The following is a 19081-nucleotide window of genomic DNA, read 5'->3' as shown; positions in this document are numbered from 1 at the left end:
CGCTTGGCTAACTGCAGGGAAGGATTTCTTTTCAGCCACAGGCAAACAGCCCAATAGGAACGGCCACCTCTGTCCCCTTAATTAAATTCCCGTATTTCAACCAGGTTACCATGAGCGATATCACTCTCCTGAGGATTACACAGCGAGATAAAGAACAGATGTTCCTTGAATGCCAGCAAACACCGGGACCATACGCTGCCAGGCTTTGTCATGCAATGATACCAGATTACTTGCTGCAAGCATGGCGTGGTCAAGTGTCCTACCATGGAGGACAGAATAAGGCTGCACTGCCCAGAAACCTTGTGGCAAGGCTTTTGGAGTACCTCCAGGAGAGCTTCATGGAGATGTCCCTGGAGGATTTCTGCTCCATCCCCAGACACGTTAACAGACTTTTCCAGTAGCTGTACTGGCCGCGAATGCATCCCAAGTCCTCAGGGCAAAGTAATCATTAAAAAACGCTTGCTTTTAAAACAAGTTTTATATTTTAAAAGGTAAACTCACCTGAGGTCCCTTCCATGGGTCTTGGATACTGGCTTGGGAGGGTTGGGAGAGTACTTCAGTCAGGCTGAGAAAAAGATCCTGGCTGTTGGGGAGAACGGAGTGCTGGGTGCTCTCCGCAAGCTTGTCCTCCTCCTCCTCCTCCTCCTCCTCCTCTTCGCCGTCCGCAGAATCCTCAGGTGTAGCTGATGAGATTATCCCCGCCTCGGAATCCACGGTCAAAGGTGGGGTAGTGGTGGCGGCCCCCCCTAGAACTGCATGCAGCTCGCTGTAGAAACGGCATGTCCGCGGCTCTGACCCAGAGCGACCGTTTGCCTCCTTTGTTTTTTGATAGGCTTGTCTGAGCTCCTTGACTTTCACGCGGCACTGATCTGAGTCCCTACTGTGGCCTCTCTCCATCATGCCCTTGGAGATTTTTTCAAAAGTTTTGGCATTTCGTCTTTTCGAACGAAGTTCTGCTAGCACAGAATCCTCTCCCCATATAGCGATCAGATCCAGTACCTCCCGTACGGTCCATGCTGGTGCTCTTTTTTGATTATCGGCCTGCATGGTTACCTGTGCTGATGAGCTGAGCTATCTGTGGTCACCTGTGTTCTCCACGCTGGGCAAACAGGAAATGAAATTCAAATGTTCGCGGGGCTTTTCCTGTCTACCTGGCCAGTGCATCAGAGTTCAGATTGATGTCCAGAGCAGTCACAATGGTGCACTGTGGGACAGCTCCCGGAGGCCAATACCATCGAATTGTGGCCACACTAACCCTAATTCGAAATGACAATATCGATTTTGGCGCTACTCCGCTCGTCGGGGTGGAGTACAGAAATCGATTTTAAGAGCCCTTTATTTCGAAATAAATGGCTTTGTTGTGTGGACGGGTGCAGGATTAATTCGATTTAACGCTACTAAATCCGAATTAAAGTCATAGTGTAGACCAGGCCTGTGATTTGTTTAGGGGAACCTTTAAGAGGCATTCCTAATCTATCTGCCTAGACTAGTCTGTGATGCTGTCTAACTTCCCTGGGAAAGGAACATCTTTACTTGGGCTGTTTCCTACCTGCATTCTGGGAGGCATCATTCACTTTCAAGGAAGGACAGATGAGTCTGTGCTTTTGTATTCAGTTCATATACCAATACATCTCTTATTGGTAGGTGTTGCTTGTGGGGGAAGGTAAATGTAGTTGGTGCTGTAAGGCCTGAGCGTTAAATATACCTCTGTAGTGTCACAAGGGGGGAGGGGGGAGAGAGGGAGAGAGGGGAAAAAAATCTGGCCAATTTACTGTGTGTGTTAACAAGACTGCTCCGTGGGCACCCCGTCCACCCTCAAAACTATACAAAATAAATGCCCTTTCTGAAGACCAGATTCTGACTAAGGGCCTGATTGTTGGATGTGCTGATGAGTGCCCACAACTCCAGTCGAACAGTGGGTGATCTGCACCATTGAAACACGTGCCTGAAATGAATATCCCTTAGTGAGGCTTCCCCGTGTGTCTGAGAGACCAAATGACGACTTCCCACAAAAGTATTTCCTCCCTTGTGTCCATTCTTCAGGCTCCCGCAACTGAGCCTCTCTGGATCCCTCACTCTGGTGGTCAGACATCAGTCTATAGCCAAAGTTATTGTATCAGTTGGGTAGCTCATCACCCCCTCAGTAGGCTGCCACATTTCCACAAGCATCATCTACTACGTCTCCCCTAAAGCACTGCATAGCCCTGGAACCTCAGTCTCTGCTTTCATCTCCCGCTGCTGTACAGGGAGATTTTGGCAAACCAGTAAAGTGCCTGAAACCACTATGGCTTATTGTTAAAAGTGGCCTAGTCAGCAGTCTCAGCTTGACCAAGGCAGGAGGGGAGGGGGGTTTGGGGTTTCAGTATCCACAGAAAGGGCAGCTTGACCCCGTGTCCTTCCTGATAAGAATTGTGTTAAGGTTGCTGATATATACATTTTAAAAGAGCAGGATGTGCCCCAGGAATGTCTATTGGGGTCTCAAGGCTGCAAACTCTGGAAAAACCCACACCTGGTTAATCAATAATCAGAAGGAACCTCTTGCTTGACTATTGAAACTGCTTACTTAACAAATTTTCTTTAAGGGACATGTCATTTCATTACTAATGTATAAATAAGGGGAAAAAGTTTGAGATAGTTGGACTCTTTTTGGACTCTCCCTCGGGCTACATCTTGTGGTCCCCACTGGCAGACGGAAGATTTGGCCACCGGAAACCTGCCGTTGTGTCACTTCAGAGCCACACTCGGCTTTGGTAATTATCAAGGGTTGGGGGTGTTTTACTAATCTTGTTGCGGACGTGTGTAAATGCTTGAGACTAAGTAAAGTTTAGCTTTAAGTGAAAGCACTCTTGTGTTGTCCTGTTTGTGCCAGTCCTCTATCAGTCAGACAGCCGTGTCTCCCCTGATTTATTTCCTGACACCACCTCGCACAGAGTAAAAGTTACCAAGAGCTTTGGGTTGAAAGAACCCCAGGTAACACTGCCTCTCCTGCATGTTGGAGAAACATACACAGATCATCAATGGATTCCATGCTCCAGCAGTGTTATTTCTTGGTGGATGCACCTAAATCAATCCAAGTCTCACTGCCATGATACAATGTCAGGAGGCCAACAGAACATTAGCTATACATAGTCAGCATGTATCAAATACCGATACAGCAGCACCTCCGTAACAGAGATTGGAAAAGTAAAAAGTGGACTTATCCTGCCCTTGGAAGGCTCTGGAGACTGGGATGTGGAGCCTTTCACCTCGGGCATCGTCCCAGTGCAGGTAGATGATTGATGGGATATGGCGAGGTGAGCAGGGCAGCGTTTGCAGGCACATGAACTGGGAAAACTCATTGACCGAGGCCCAAAGCTCCACTAATTGGTCTTGCAGTTTTCTAATCCAAGCTCTAAACTGCTCTATGTCTTGAATTCCACACTGCACAGTACAGCAAAAACAGCCATGTAAGAAGCTGTTACACTCATGAGTGTCACAACATTCCAGTTATTCCACAGAGGGCGGGGCCACTCTAACTGATACTGAAACACAACACACTTCCCAAATTCGATTAACACACAATAAGGTAAAACCTTAACTCGGAGCATATCCACGCACCACAACTGATGTCAGACAAGAAGTCACTCCCCATGTCCACTGTTGACCTATGCTAACATGGCTGAGGGGGGAGGTAAGGTTTTGCATTACAGCACAGGCAAGACAAGCTGGGTGGATTGAAGGAATAAGGATTGTGCTGCACTAACTGCTGGCAGCCGAAGCTGTTTCCTTGTGGGAGTGCGTGTGTACAACGGGCAGCAGGGAGAGTACTGGAAACGCCATATGAAGGGAAAAATCCTTCTGGTTTCCAAGGTTTTGTATGGTTGGGTTGTGCACTAGTTCATCCTTGACTGGATTTTAACAAGGTGTGTGCAGATATGGATTAAGGTCTCCAAGGCCCGTGGGCCAGAACATGGGGGAAGGGGGGTGGGGCCTGGAGCCAGAATCGTGGCCTTGCCAAATCCCTTCTGCCTGCGGCCCAGCCCGTTCCACCCCTTCTGCCTATGGCCCTGCCCACAGACCCACCCAGTTCTGACCTTCCCCTGTGCCCCTGCCCTCATTCCACCCTCTCTCCTTTCTGCCCCCACCTCCCGCTGCAGCCCTGAGAATGGGGAAGTTTTGTGCCCCCTGCCATGGTTCCAGGGCTGTGGCAGGAGCAAGAAGTCCTCCAGCCCCAGGGGCATGGTGGGGGAGATTTTTCCAGTGGCCCTAAATTGGCAGAGGTCCCTGGGCAAAGGCTCCATGGATCCATGCGGTAATCTGCCACTGGATGTGTGGTCTGGTATACAACATTGGGGGTTCCTAGAGTCCAAGGCCAGAAGCGACCATTGTGCTCATCTAGTCTGACCTCCTGTATAAAATGGGCCATAGAACTTCCCCAAAATAATTCCTAGAGTAGAGCTTTCAGAACAAACACCCAATCTTGATTTAAAAATTGTCAGTGATCAAGAATCCACCACTGCCTTAGTAAATTGTGCCAGTGGTTAATTACCCCTCCCAGTTAGAAATTTAAGCCTCATTTCCAGTCTGAATTTGTCTAGCTTCAGTGTCCAGCCATTCGATCATGTTATACCTTTCTCTGCTAGTATGATTATTCCCATTTTACAGATGGGGAAACTGAGAATTAAAGGGACTTATCACGGTCACCCAGCAGGCCAATGGCACAGCCAGGAATAGCACCCAAGGTCTCCTGAGTCATAGGTCAATGCTGTAGCCACCCGGTCATTCTGATCAGTTAGATTTGTTTAATCCTAAACAGGTTTCCCCGATATTGTCACTAGAGCCGTCTTGGATGGCTCCCCCTTCCTGCCTTATGCTCAGAGTGTCAATGACTGTGGATCCTCTCTGACCCAATGTAGAATATTTTTTTTGTGACAAAAGGGAGCTTTGGGGGACAGCTGCTTGTGCCTATGAGTGGCAAATGGCAGAAGTGCTGGGAGGGGAAAAAGCCTGTCTTTCAATCAACCTGTCTTTGTGGCATATTGAGAAGGCTTTGTTCCGCTGTGAGCATGAACACCCGTGTGTGGAGGAAGGGGAAGGCTGTCAGAGGGCGTGAGTGGTGTGTGGGGGATTTGTCAGTGAGTGAGCAGCACACACTCTTCATGGGAGAGCTGCTGTAGGCGTTAGGGTGGCGTCATGGTTGAATAACATCAGCCAAAGCACCTAAATATGGAAGGAAAGCAGGAGGATATTTTTAGGGTTATGTCAGATTGCTGGATAAAATGTACCCATACAATGACCCTGTTGCATTTGTTCCTCTTCTGACGCCAACCAGCACTTCCCAATTCTCTGAAATGCACAGCATGGAGAATTCCGTCAAATACAGAAGTACCCGTTCAGGACTGCACCCTGCTCCCTTTTCCCTACTGCCCTTTATTTCCCAGGTGTTCCACTCTTTCGTGCCCCTTGGCTTCTGGTATAAGTCAAACCAACGGGAGACACTCCCAGAATCAGCAGCATTTTACAATGAGCCAATCAAGGAAAAAAACAAAGGAACTCTGTCACTTCATCGTGTCAGAGAAATCATGGGTGGAAGACAGTTGTCTGGTCAAATAGCAATCAACCCAGCCCCTGGCCCTCCACCACCAGTGCGGGGTTGTTCTTGATTGCACTGTCTACTGATTGTCCAGTCTCAATATAAATGGCTCAAGCTGTGGGAGATTCAGTCCGCACCTTGAAAGGAAACATTCCTAATGGTGGGGTCTAACATCCAGGCTAAGTTTCTTACTTCTACTCCATTCCTCCTTGTTCTGTGCCCTGCCCCTCTCTAACCACTTCCTCTGCTGCTTGGTGTTTACACCCTTCAGATACTTGCAGATAGCTGGGCCAGCCCCACTTAGCTGTCACATAACCAAACTAAAAGTACTGGGCCAAATCCATGCCTATTTTTATTCCACGGACGTCAATGGTGTTCCCCCTTTTAACTCTTTTATTCTTTCCTCAGAAGTCCACCCTGTTAATCATCTTTTCTGTTGTGCTTCTCTGGATCCCTCTCAGCTGCCAGAGACCTTTGGGATGACAGTGCTCACAACTGGCCCTTCCAGGCTGCATCTTTTTACATGGAAGAAAGGAGATTGCCCTGAAAGCAGAAACTAAATGTGGTTAACATTTTGCAACAGGCTTTCCCCCTAGCGTAGACAGAATCTAACACAATTGCACTAGCATGTCATTAAACAACCACTTAACACCCAGTGTAGCCAGGGACAAGGTATGTTTAAAACATGTTAATTGATCATGTTTAAGACTTAACATCCTGTTAGTTAATATGTTCTCCACCATGATGTTTATCCCACAGTGTAGACAAGGCCCAAGAGACTCACAAGGTGTGGCCGAAGGGCATGACTTCAGTTCCTTTCCCAAGAGACAGAAACAACTCCCATTTGTGTGTGTGTGTTCGGAGGCAGTGTCTTGACTTCTCTCCTCAAACTCAGTGAGATGGAAAGCCCTGCAGAATGCCACAACTACAAAGCATCTTAAACCAAAATGCCATTTTCTTTACATCATTTCATAAAGGGAAGGAGCTTGCTTGACAAATTCCCACTGTGGCTCGAACCCAAAGTCCATTGAAAGTCAATGGGAGTCTTTTCCTTAACTTTGGTGAGCTTTAGATCAGGCCTGGTAGCTGCAGAAGAAGCTTCCTCTATGCACCACCATGGACGTTGTAAACCTAATGGAAAAAGAGAGGAAGGATGTTCTTGTGGTCAAAGGCATCAAACTTGAATTGGAAGAGCTGAGTTCAGTTCCTGATCTGTCACACACTTCCTGTGTGACCGCAGGAAAGTGACAATTTCTCAATGTCCTATTTCCCCAGCTGAATATCCTATAGTAAGAGAGCTCTCTCCATGGTTCAGTATTTGTATTTCCCCCCCTCCTCCCCCCGTTTTGTTCTATACCAGCATGGAGGGGAGTTATGTCTGCTTGAAATCTGTGGGCTTTTTCTTATATGAACTAGAGAGGGTCCTGAATTCAGATACCAGATCCAGGTTCATACCTGAATTCATAGCTCAAACTAATTTCTATAAACAGAATCCAACATTGGGGAAAGTTTGGATCCAGATTTCAGACACCCTGCAAGTTCAGGATATTTTGACCTACTGATTCAGGGAGGCACATCCTGGAGAGAGGAAGTTTGGATCCATCTGGAATTTGATCCAAGACTTTCTTCATCAGTGTTATTTCAGTAAATACACCCTTTCCTCATTGAGGCACTTCATGTGCAGAGGACACACAGAGTCTAGGATTATACAGCAATACTTAGCACTTCCACGGAGTCTTTCACTCATGTTGTTCAAAGCACTTTCTAAACATTAATGATTCAGTATTGCCAAGTCTCATGATTTTATCACAAGGCTTGGGATATGTGGTGTTTTTTCTTAAAACCCCAGCTCCTGGAGTCTGGTGATTATGAGAGAATCTCAGCTTCTATTTTTACAAATAATGTACATTTCTAGCCCCTTATGCTTGCAGAGAGAACTTGAAATTGTGACTCACAAAGGTTCCAAAGCCAGAAGGCAAATAAAAGGATCCCTTCATTGATTATTTTTAAAATCTCAATTTTGAGGCCTAACTCATGATTTTTAAATGAGTGAGGCTGGCCAATACCACAAGCTTCAGAATGTTCCGTAAGGCAGGGCATAAGTATCATCATTCTCATCCCCATTTTAAGAGATGGAGAAAACGAGGCCTAGAGAGCTGAAGTGACATGACCAGAGCGAAGGAATGACAGAACCAGGAATAAAAAGCTAGTTCTGATTCCTGGTCACATGGGGCTGCCACTCTGTTTCCAGCTGCTAAACTGCACTGAAGGAAGCTAAAATACATTAACACGTCCCTACCATTACTTGTTCAGTGGCTGTAACTGCCACTGAGCTGTTATGTGATTGGGTACGACAGGGCAAACGTCCGTGAGACACTCTCTCTGCTAACCTGTGATCCACATTAAGTGAAACTTCAGGGATTCCTGATTTAAACAAAGCTATGACCAATGAAGAGGTGTCATTTGATTGGTAATTCTAGATATTCCCTCTTTCCCTCAGTGTAGTATCAATCAACTTACGAATCCGCTTGTGCTAGAAATACTTTCATGATGTGTAAACGGCTAAAGAAAATAGTAAATTATATTTAAGAGAAACCTTTTTTCGAAATACAAATAAATAATTAAATAAATAAGAGTCCCCACTAATGAACTGCAGTGGGATGAAAAAGGAGCTCTTCCCTTTCAGTAATTGATACATGTGTATTAATAAATATGGACATGGAACAGAAGGGATAATACCTTTGCCATGGGAAATGGTCCATTTGCTTCTGAGTTGCGAAGCACCCAGTGTCAGTACTTCTTGAGCTAACACCCCGTCTCAGTTGTACTTACATCCAGATTTAAACCTGTCATTTGAAGAAAGTAGCGGTGACTGCTATTCATTAGTATTATTATTATTTACTGGCCACCAAAAGAGGAAGCTACAACCCCTGCCTTACATGTAGGCTGCCAATATAGAGTTGGGGCAACCCCTGAAGTCTTCGCCTATTAAGAAACAAGAAAAAGTGATTGCATGTTATTTAAAAAAGTGTTATTAACTATTAGTACTGGTATTAGCACAAATCAAAATGAATGTGCTGTAAGGCACACGCTGATGGGTGGAAGATCCCTTGCAGAGTCAATTTTTAAACCTTGGGCCAAATTCAGAGGTGATAAATAAGATGGTGAAAATTAGAACCCCTAACGGTCTCTTAAATTCCTTTCCACTCAGTTAGATTTACTCCATGGCAATCTAAGGGGATCTAAATTGGTGCTACTTGCATGCTTGAGATCCAGGAAAGGTACAAGTTAAAGTAGCTCCCAGCCTTGCAGCTCTTTAGCACATAAATGACACCAACTTGGACACTGGTGGAGTTAAAGCAGCTCTAAGTGAGTCTGGGTTTCCTTCCCTCCAGCTGATGTAGCAGCTCAGGTACAGAGTGTGTTTGAAGAGAAAACACCATTTCCTTTTAAGTAACACACCAGCTTGATCACGCTTACAGAACTGCTCATCTAAAACTAATGATCATCTAAAAATAATGGCAGCAGGCACCAGCACCTCTGTTGCAATACAGGCAACTTCTTCTCCCACTGATGCTTCTGGTGGTGGTGACACATACTGTGCCAGATGCCTCTAAAAACCCAACACACAGAGATGCACAGATAAGCAGCACATCTTTAAGTGTGCAGTCAACATTAAACCACTGAAGTCCCAGGGGGCAGATGCCTGGCCCCTGTGCTCCACTCTCAGTTACCCTGAAATTCCCCAGGGCCCATGTCCAACCCTGCATTCTTAGTTGCCCCAAAATTCCCCAGGGACTCTGCTCAGACCCACTGCTGAATTCTCAATTGCCCTGAAATTCCCCAGGGCTGCTGCCCAACGCCACCACTGCATTCTCTAAGGCAGGCGGGGGTTTTTTAAATGTTATAGGTGCTGATACCGTCTCATGTGAATCTAGGCCTTGGCATAAATGACCAGTGGATTATGGAGTCTAGTGGCCATTTATTTGTACAATCAGGCAGAACCCCTCAGCCCTGGGTCATGCCCAACCCCACTGCACCTGAACCTGGCCTCATACCCCTATCTGTCTTCCTCCTTTGCCCATTCACCAGCCCCTGGAGATTGAATCATCATCGTCGTCTAAGGTAGCTATTTCTAGACTAACTATAAAACCTCTCACAGGTGATGATAATGGCACTGGCACAGAGCCACAATTTTAAAAAAGAAGACAAAGCCAAAATAAGTCCAGAGGCACTGGATGGCTTGCGGGTATTTGTAAACCAAGTTATCATGTGCCATGGGTAGAATATCACACCATCTGGTGTGCACAGCACTTTCTATAGAGCGAGTAAAGGCATGGCCCCTGCCCCAAAGAGCTAAGCAGAGTATGGCAACATAGGTAAGGGAAACAGACAACAGACACAAGGGGGAAGGAGAAAGGAACATCCAGGAGAGTGGAATGGGATGCATAATACAGTGCACGTGTTAAGAATGATATGTACTGCCCCTGTCAAGGCTGCTTCCCCACTCTGAACTTTAGGGTATAGATGTGGGGGCCTGCATGAAAACTTCTAAGCTTAACTACTAGCTTAGATCTGGTCCACTGCCACAACTCCCAATATGCTAATTCCCTTCCCTGGGTAGCCTTGAGAGACTCTTCACCAATTCCCTGGTGAATACAGATCCAAATCCCTTGGATCTTAAAACAAGGAGAAATTAATCATCCCCCTCCTTTCTCCCACCAACTCCTGGTGGATCAAGATCCAACCCCCTTGGATCTAAAAACAAGGAAAATCAATCAGGTTCTTAAAAAGAAGGCTTTTAATTAAAGAAAAAAGGTAAAAATCATCTCTGTGAAATCAGGATGGAAAATATCTTTACAGGGTAATCAAACTTAAAGAGCCCAGAGGACCCCCCTCTAGCCTTAGGTTCAAAGTTACAGCAAACAGAGGTAAACACCCTAGTAAAAGGTACATTTACAAGTTGAGAAAACAAAGATAAAACTACCACGCCTTGCCTGGCTGTTTACTTACAAGTTTGAAATATGAGAGACTTGTTCAGAAAGATTTGGAGAGCCTGGATTGATGTCTGGTCCCTCTTAGTCCCAAGAGCGAACAACCACCAAAACAAAGAGCACAAACAAAAGCCTGCCCCCCATCACCAAGATTTGAAAGTATCTTGTCCCCTTATTGTTCCTTTGGGTCAGGTGTCAGCCAGGTTACCAGAGCTTCTTCACTCTTTACAGGTAAAAGAATTTTGGAGTCTTTGGCCAGGAGGGATTTTATAGTATTGTACACAGGAGGGCTGTTACCCTTCCCTTTATAGTTATGACATGCCCCCCAAATCACAGATAGTGTTGGACAGCCGGTTCCACACTGGCTGTGATTTCTTCCTGGAGCTCTAGGAGAAAACAGAATTAATAAGACACATGCACCTTTAGACATACTACTGATTATATAAAAACTAACAATATGTCCCACATTCCAAGAACAATTTTTAACCAGTTGATTCTGGGCAACTTTCCCGGGAGAGTGCATCAGCCACTTTGTTAGAAGCTCCTGAAATGTGTTGTATTTCAAAATCAAAATCTTGGAGAGCTAAACTCCACCGAAGAAGTTTTTTGTTATTCCCCTTGGCGGTATGAAGCCACGTTAGCGCAGCATGGTCTGTTTGTAGTTGGAAACGCCGTCCCCAAACGTATGGGTGTAGCTTTTCCAGCGTGTACACAATGGCGTAGCATTCCTTTTCGCTGATTGACCAGTGGCTTTCCCTCTCAGACAGTTTCTTGCTGAGAAACACGACAGGATGGAATTCTTGATCCGGTCCTTTCTGCATTAAAACTGCTCCCACACCCCGCTCGGATGCATCTGTGGTTACTAGGAACGGTTTGTCAAAGTTTGGGGCCCGTAGCACAGGGTCAGACATGAGTGTGGCCTTAAGCTGGTTAAAGGCCTTTTGACACTCATCAGTCCACTGAACTGCATTTGGCTGTTTATTTCTGGTTAGGTCTGTCAGTGGGGCGGCGATTTGGCTGTAGTGTGGTACAAATCGCCTATAATATCCGGCCAAGCCTAAGAAGGATTGGACCTGTTTCTTTGGAACTTTGGAACCAGTCACTTTTGGATAGCATCCACTTTGGCCTGTAGGGGATTTATAGTTCCTTGACCCACCTGGTGCCCCAGGTAAGTCCGTCTGTTTTGGCCTATTTGACACTTTTTAGCCTTAACAGTTAGTCCTGCCTGCCTGATGCGCTCGAAGATTTTTTCCAGGTGCTCCAGGTGTTCTGCCCATAAATCAGAAAAAATGGCCACATCATCGAGGTAGGCAACTGCAGATTCTCCCAATCCTGCTAGGAGACCATCTACAACTCTTTGGAAGTTGGTGGGTGCATTTCGCAGCCCGAAAGGGAGCACACTAAATTCATGCACCCTGCCTGGGTGACAAAGGCTGACCTTCCCTTGGTGGGTTCATCTAGTGGTACTTGCCAGTACCCGTTGGTTAAGTCTAAGGTAGAGATGAATTGGGCATGTCCCAATTTCTCCAATAGCTCATCTGTGCGTGGCATTGGATAGTTGTCAGGACGAGTTATAGCATTTAGCTTACGGTAGTCCACGCAAAAGCGTATTTCCCCATCTGATTTGGGAACTAGAACCACTGGAGATGCCCATGCACTGTTAGAGGGGTGGATTTTACCCATCTGTAGCATGTCCTGGATCTCCTTTTTTGTAGCAGTTTGGGCATGAGGTGACTCCCGATAGGGTGGGGTTCTAATTGGGTGAGCATTACCTGTGTCAATGGAGTGGTATGCCCGTTTGGTCCGTCCTGGGGTGGCTGAGAACATTGGCGCAAAGATAGCGCACAGCTCCTTGATCTGCTGCCGCTGCAGACATCCAAGGGTCGCAGAGAGGTTCACCTCTTCCACGCCACCGTCACTTTTTTCTTCATAGTAGACACCTTCAGGCCACTCCGCGTCACCTGTTTCCTAGGCTGTAAACTGGAAAACCTTTAATTCTCTGGAATAAAAGGGTTTAAGAGAATTAACATGGTATATCTTAGGCTTTATGTTGGAGGTGGGGGATGCTATGAGATAGTTAACAGCTCGTAGGCGCTCCTGGACCGTGAATGGTCCTTTCCACGACGCATCCATTTTATGGGCCTGGAGCGCCTTTAAGACCATGACTTGGTCTTCTACTTTGAAGGACCGTTCTCTGGAATGTTTATCATACCAGGCCTTTTGCTCTTCCTGAGCATCCTTTAGGTTTTCTTTAGCAAGGGCTAAAGAGTGTCGGAGGGTGCTATGCAGGTTGCTTACAAAGTCTAGAATGTTAGTTCCTGGAGAAGGCGTAAACCCCTCCCATTGCTGCTTCACCAACTGTAATGGCCCCTTAACCTCGCGGCCATACACAAGTTCAAATGGTGAAAACCCTAAACTGGTATGTGGTACAGCCCTGTAGGCAAAAAGCAACTGCTGCAACACTAGGTCCCAATCATTGGAGCGTTCATTTACGAATTTACGTATCATGGCCCCCAAAGTTCCATTAAACCTCTCCACCAGGCCATTGGTTTGATGGTGGTACAGGGTGGCAACCAAATGATTCACCCCATGAGCTTCCCACAGGTTTTTCATGGTCCCTGCCAGGAAATTAGTTCCCGAATCTGTAAGGATGTCGGAGGGCCAACCTACCCTGGCAAAAATGTCTGCTAATGCCTGGCACACACTTTTAGCCATGGTGTTGCTTAGAGCTACTGCTTCCGGCCATCGGATAGCAAAATCCATGAAAGTCAGTATGTACTGCTTTCCTCTGGGTGTCTTCTTTGGGAAAGGACCCAGAATATCCACAGCTACTCGCTGAAATGGGACCTCAATTATGGGTAGTGGCTGGAGAGGGGCTTTGACCTGGTCTTGGGACTTTCCCACTCGTTGGCACACCTCCAAGACCGGACATAATTAGCAATGTCCTTGCCCATTCCCTCCCAGTGGAAGGACTTCCCCAACCGGTCTTTGGTCCTGTTCACCCCAGAATGGCCACTGGTATGATTATGGGCTAAGCTCAAGAGCTTTACCTGATACTTAGTGGAACTACCAACTGTCTTTGAGGATGCCAGTCTTCCTGGTGCCCACCAGAAAGAGTCTCCTTGTATAAAAGTCCTTGTTCTACAACAAACTGGGATCGGTTAGAAGAGCTGAGAGGTGGTGGGGTGCTCCGTGCCGCCGCCCAAACTTTCTGAAGGCTGTCATCTGCTTCCTGCTCGGCCTGGAACTGTTCCCTTGATGCTGGAGACTTCAGTTCCTCCTTGGACTGTGGACTGGGGCTTGGTCCCTCTGGAAGCGATGCAGGTGCTGGGGCTGTTTCCGTTGATTGTGAACCGCTGTCCGCTGGTGCACTATGTTGTATTTCAGGCTCTGGCTGAGCATCTTGTGTAGGGTTAACTGCTGCTTCTGCCAGTTCAGGCTCGCTGGTGCCCTCTGGCGTTGGAGTTGCAGACGGATTTGCAAACGCTGTACTCAGTGCTGTCAATGGTTCTGGTGCTGGTTGTATTGCCAGTTCCGGTTCTGGGTCTGGCTTTGGCTGGGTCTCTGGGATTGGATCCACTACGGCTGTTTCAGTCGTTGGCAGGGGATCCGGTTCCACGACCTTTGTTTGGGTCTCTGGTAACACAGACGGGGCCCTGGTGGACGGCTCAGGAAAAAGGGATGGGGGTGAAAGCTTGCTTAGCCTGGCTGCGGGTGACCATTCCCACCCTCTTGGCTAGTTTCACATGGTTGGCCAAGTCTTCCCCCAGCAGCATGGGGATGGGATAATTGTCATAGACTGCAAAAGTCCACATTCCTGACCAGCCCTTGTACTGGACATGCAACTTGGCTGTAGGCAAGGTTGCAGAGTGTGACATGAAGGGTTGAATTGTCACCGGAGCCTCCGGGTTGATGAGTTTGGGGTCCACTAGGGATTGGTGGATAGTCGACACTTGTGCCCCAGTGTCCCTCCACACAATAACCTTCTTTCCGCCCACTCTCAAGGTTTCCCTTCGCTCTGAGGGTATGAGAGGGGCATCTGGGCCTGGGGATCTTTGGTGTGATTGTGGTGTAATGAACTGTAATCGGTTGGGGTTCTTGGGGCAGTGGGCCTTTATATGTCCCAGTTCGTTACATTTAAAACATCACCCTGCTAAGGTATCACCGGGGCGATGTTGGTTGGTGGAGACTGGTGTGGTGGGGTGAGAAGGCGTCTGGGGTTTCCCTTGGGATGTAGGTGGGGCCTTGGGTTGTCCCCAGTGGTAGGGTTTTGTTTCGGGTTGCCCCTTCTGATATTCGCTCCAACTGCTACTAGTTTTTTTCTTTTCTGCCACCTCCACCCATTTGGCTCCAATCTCCCCTGCCTCGGTTACAGTTTTGGGCTTCCCATCTAGGATGTACCTTTCTATTTCCTCAGGAACACCCTCTAAAAACTGCTCCATTTGCATTAGGAAGGGCAACTCTTCTGTAGATTTAACATTTGCTCCTGATATCCAGGCTTCCCAATTTTTCCCAATGTGGTAGGCATGTCGGGTAAATGACACATCTGGCTTCCACCTTAGGGCTCTGAACCGCTGACGGGCATGCTCGGGTGTTAGCCCCATTCTGATTCTGGCCTTGTTTTTAGAAAGTTCATAACTGTTCATGTGTTCCTTAGGCATTTCAGCCGCCACCTCCGCTAAGGGTCCACTGAGCTGCGGCCTCAGCTCTACCATGTACTGGTCTGTAGTGATGCTGTACCCAAGGCAGGCCCTTTCAAAATTTTCTAAGAAAGCCTCAGTATCATCGCCTGCCTTGTAGGTGGGGAATTTTCTGGAATGGGAAGTGGTACCTGGAGAGGGGTTGTTAGGGTTAGCTGGTATATCCTGCCTAGCCCTACCAATTCCAGTTCATGCTTCCTCTCTTTTTCTTTCTGCTCCATCTCTTTTTGTTTTTCCTCCATAGCTCTTTTGTGGGCCTCCTCTTTGGCTTTCTCTTCTCTTTCAGTAGCTGCTTTCTCAAGTTCTTTTATTTCGAGCATTCTCTTATGATTTTTTTCACTTTCTTCTGCTGCCAGTCTGGCCAGCTCCAGTTTAGTAGCGGTAACACTGGTACTCATTTTCCTGCTTTGTTGGGTTGCATCAGACCCCCTCTACAGTTCACTGAAACTAGGATGCACTCAGCTCAGGGCGGCTAGGTAACAGAGACTTTGGGCAGGTCTTCACTACGGGGTGGGGGGGGGGGGTCGATTTATGATAGGCAAATTCAGCTACATGAATAGCGTAGCTGAATTCGACGTATCGGAACTGACTTACCCCACTGTGAGGACGGCGGCAAAATCGACCTCCGCAGCTCCCCGTCAACGACGCTTACTCCTACCTCAGCTGGTGGAGTAAGCGCGTCGATTCGGGGATCAACTGTCGTGTCCCGACGAGACGCGATAATTCGATCCCCGAGAGATCGATTTCTACCCGCCGATTCAGGTGGGTAGTGTAGACCTAGCCTTTCTAACTAGCTATCCCCGAGAGGTAGAAAGAAAAAAAACAATTCAGCTTGTAAATTCCTTTTGCCGGCTGTTTGCTCACTGCTTGAACCCTTCTCTTAACAAAGACCCTTGTTAAAAAAAACTTAACACCTCTGCCTTCAGGCAAGGGGAGATAAGATATGTATCTACCTTCAGCTCTGCTTTCCAAGCAGCTAGAAATGAGAAAAAAAATCTTACTGGTTTTGGTTTAAAATGATCCCACAGCTCTGCCACCATGTCAAAGGTGCTTCCCCACGCTGAACTTTACGGTATAGATGTGGGGGCCTGCATGAAAACTTCTAAGCTTAACTACCAGCTTACATCTGGTCCGCTGCCACCACTCCCAATATGCTAATTCCCTTCCCTGGGTAGCCTGGAGAGACTCTTCACCAATTCCCTGGTGAATACAGATCCAAACCCCTTGGATCTTAAAACAAGGGGAAATTAACCATCCCCCCTCCTTTCTCCCACCAACTCCTGGTGGATCACGATCCAACCCCCTTGGATCAAAAAACAAGGAAAATCAATCAGGTTCTTAAAAAGAAGGCTTTTAATTAAAGAAAAAGGTAAAAATCATCTCTGTAAAATCAGGATGGAAAATAACTTTACAGGGTTATCAAGCTTAAAGAGCCCAGAGGACCCCCCTGTAGCCTTAGGTTCAAAGTTACAGCAAACAGAGGTAAACATCCTAGTAAAAGGTACATTTACAAGTTGAGAAAACAAAGATAAAACTACCACGCCTTGCCTGGCTGTTTACTTACAAGTTTGAAATATGAGAGACTTGTTCAGAAAGATTTGGAGAGCCTGGATTGATGTCTGGTCCCTCTTAGTCCCAAGAGCGAACAACCACCACAAAGAGCACACACAAAAGCCTTCCCCCCCTCACCAAGATTTGAAAGTATCTTGTCCCCTTATTGTTCCTTTGGGTCAGGTGTCAGCCAGGTTACCTGAGCTTCTTAACCCTTTACAGGTAAAAGGATTTTGGAGTCTCTGGCCAGGAGGGATTTTATAGTATTGTACACAGGAGGGCTGTTACCCTTCCCTTTCTAGTTATGACAGCCCCGTTTTTAAAAAAATGTCACAGTTGCCAAAGTCCTTCAGTCATTACCATTAATACCCACCTTGAGTGCCGAAATGCCACAGTTTTAAAACATCTATGTACCAATACCCATTGCAAGTTCCCTGAATTGCTTTGCTATCAAGAACCCAGGGTAAATTGTAATTTTATTCCAGCTGCAAGCTCAGTTTCATTTTAAATTGTCCTATTATGTCAGCCTTCCACTGGGAATCCCTGAAGCCATGGTATCTGCCAACCCATATGGGCACACAACTTCTGCTTTGGGGAGAAATGCTAATCTGTCTCCTGATGAGATGTGTGAAGAGCTGTACCCCAGATAAAGGATGACCATGATTACCACTTAGTCTTGTGCTTTAACCACAAGACCAGGAGTCAGGAGACCTGTATTCCAATCCCAGTTCTGACGCTGTCTCACAGTGTGACTTGGGACAAGCCTAGACAAAGATACAACTATGGCCTCCTCTACACAAAGAAGTGATTGATTATTATCAGTGGTCACTTTAAACTGCACCTGATGCCTGCTGATATTACCAATGCTGTTGAAAGTAATTTAGGTGATAACATAAGCAAGACAAAGTCATTTATAATATTGTTACAGGAAGCATGATTGACACTTACTGATACTGATACCATATTTTCCTTAACAGTGTTTTAAACAGTTTTGCCCTATCTACACTAGTAACTAGATCATTTTCACCAGAACTTCAGGGATCAGTGGAACCTGTTGCTGAAACCACGATCAGCAATAGTCTCTTCATGCTCTTTGCGCCTCAGTTTCTCATGTGCAAAAGAGAGATAATATATACCCAACCCGCTCAGGTGTGTGGTTGAAGTGAATTACTTTCCAATAGCCACTCACTATTGGTGCTAATACGTTATTATTATTTATTATTCCAGAAGCACATAGGTGAGCCTGTCATGGATTAAGACCCCAGTGTGCTGGGTGCTGTACAAACAGCTGTCCCTGCCCCCAAACAGGCTTATGCTCCTGGCTCATGCTGGTCAATGAGCTGTTCAGTTGTACAGGAGAAACTGGTAGCAATTTCTTTGATGTTTTCAAAGGCAGAAGAGAAGCATAGAAATGCTGGGTTGGAAGGGCCTGTGAGAAGTCATCTAGTCCAGCCCCCTGCACTGAGGCAGGACCAACTAAACCTAGACCATCTTTGACAGCTGTTTGTCCAACCAGTTCTTGACAGGAATTCCCTAGCTTCCTTTGGAAGCCTATTCCAGAATGTAACTATCCTCAGAGTTGGAAAATTTTCCTGGTATCTAACCTAAATCTCCCTTGCTGCAGCTGCTTTGAAAGCAATTCAGCTACAGGAAAAGGCTAGCTTGTAGAAGTGTCAGTTAGCACCAGTTATAACTGGACTGATCTGCCTTGACATGAAGACACCCTGGTAGAACCCAGTCTGTCTTTGCAAGATGGAGAACTGCCTATTATTGCACATGTCTGGCTGGGGAATTTCACTGTTCTATAGCTCTAGACCTAGGTATTCTTTGGATAGATTAATCAAAAAGAGGCAGCCCAGGTCTCTTCCCCTAAGATTACATTCAACATACAAATCTCATATTTCCCAGACACTGGGAAGGAAGAGGAATTGCAAAGGGTTGCAGACCCAGCCAAAGCAATGTTTTTTTAAATCAAGCTGGGCACTGAAGGATGTTTTGTAGCAAAGCTGTTGCTCCCAGATTCATAGACCCACCACTTTTGTCACACCATTTTAATCACTGCTGAAGGCTGCTGTGCACTGTCTTTTAGTTTAGTGGAGGCGGTGGAGCTGCACATCTCAAACCACACCTTCTGTTTGCTGTTCAAGAAAGCCGGGAGCAGAGGGAAGTATTGCCGTAGGGTGCATTCAGTCGGAGTTTCAAAATCTATAAAGTTATGAGCACACCACTATAGGTACTGCCCTGGCAACATTCACCCTTGGTAT

The sequence above is a fragment of the Chrysemys picta genome, chromosome 1 (assembly GCF_011386835.1).
Source record: "Chrysemys picta bellii isolate R12L10 chromosome 1, ASM1138683v2, whole genome shotgun sequence".
Taxonomy (NCBI): Eukaryota; Metazoa; Chordata; order Testudines; family Emydidae; genus Chrysemys; species Chrysemys picta.
The sequence above is the reverse complement of the archived record's forward strand: the minus strand, read 5'-3'. Positions refer to the sequence as shown.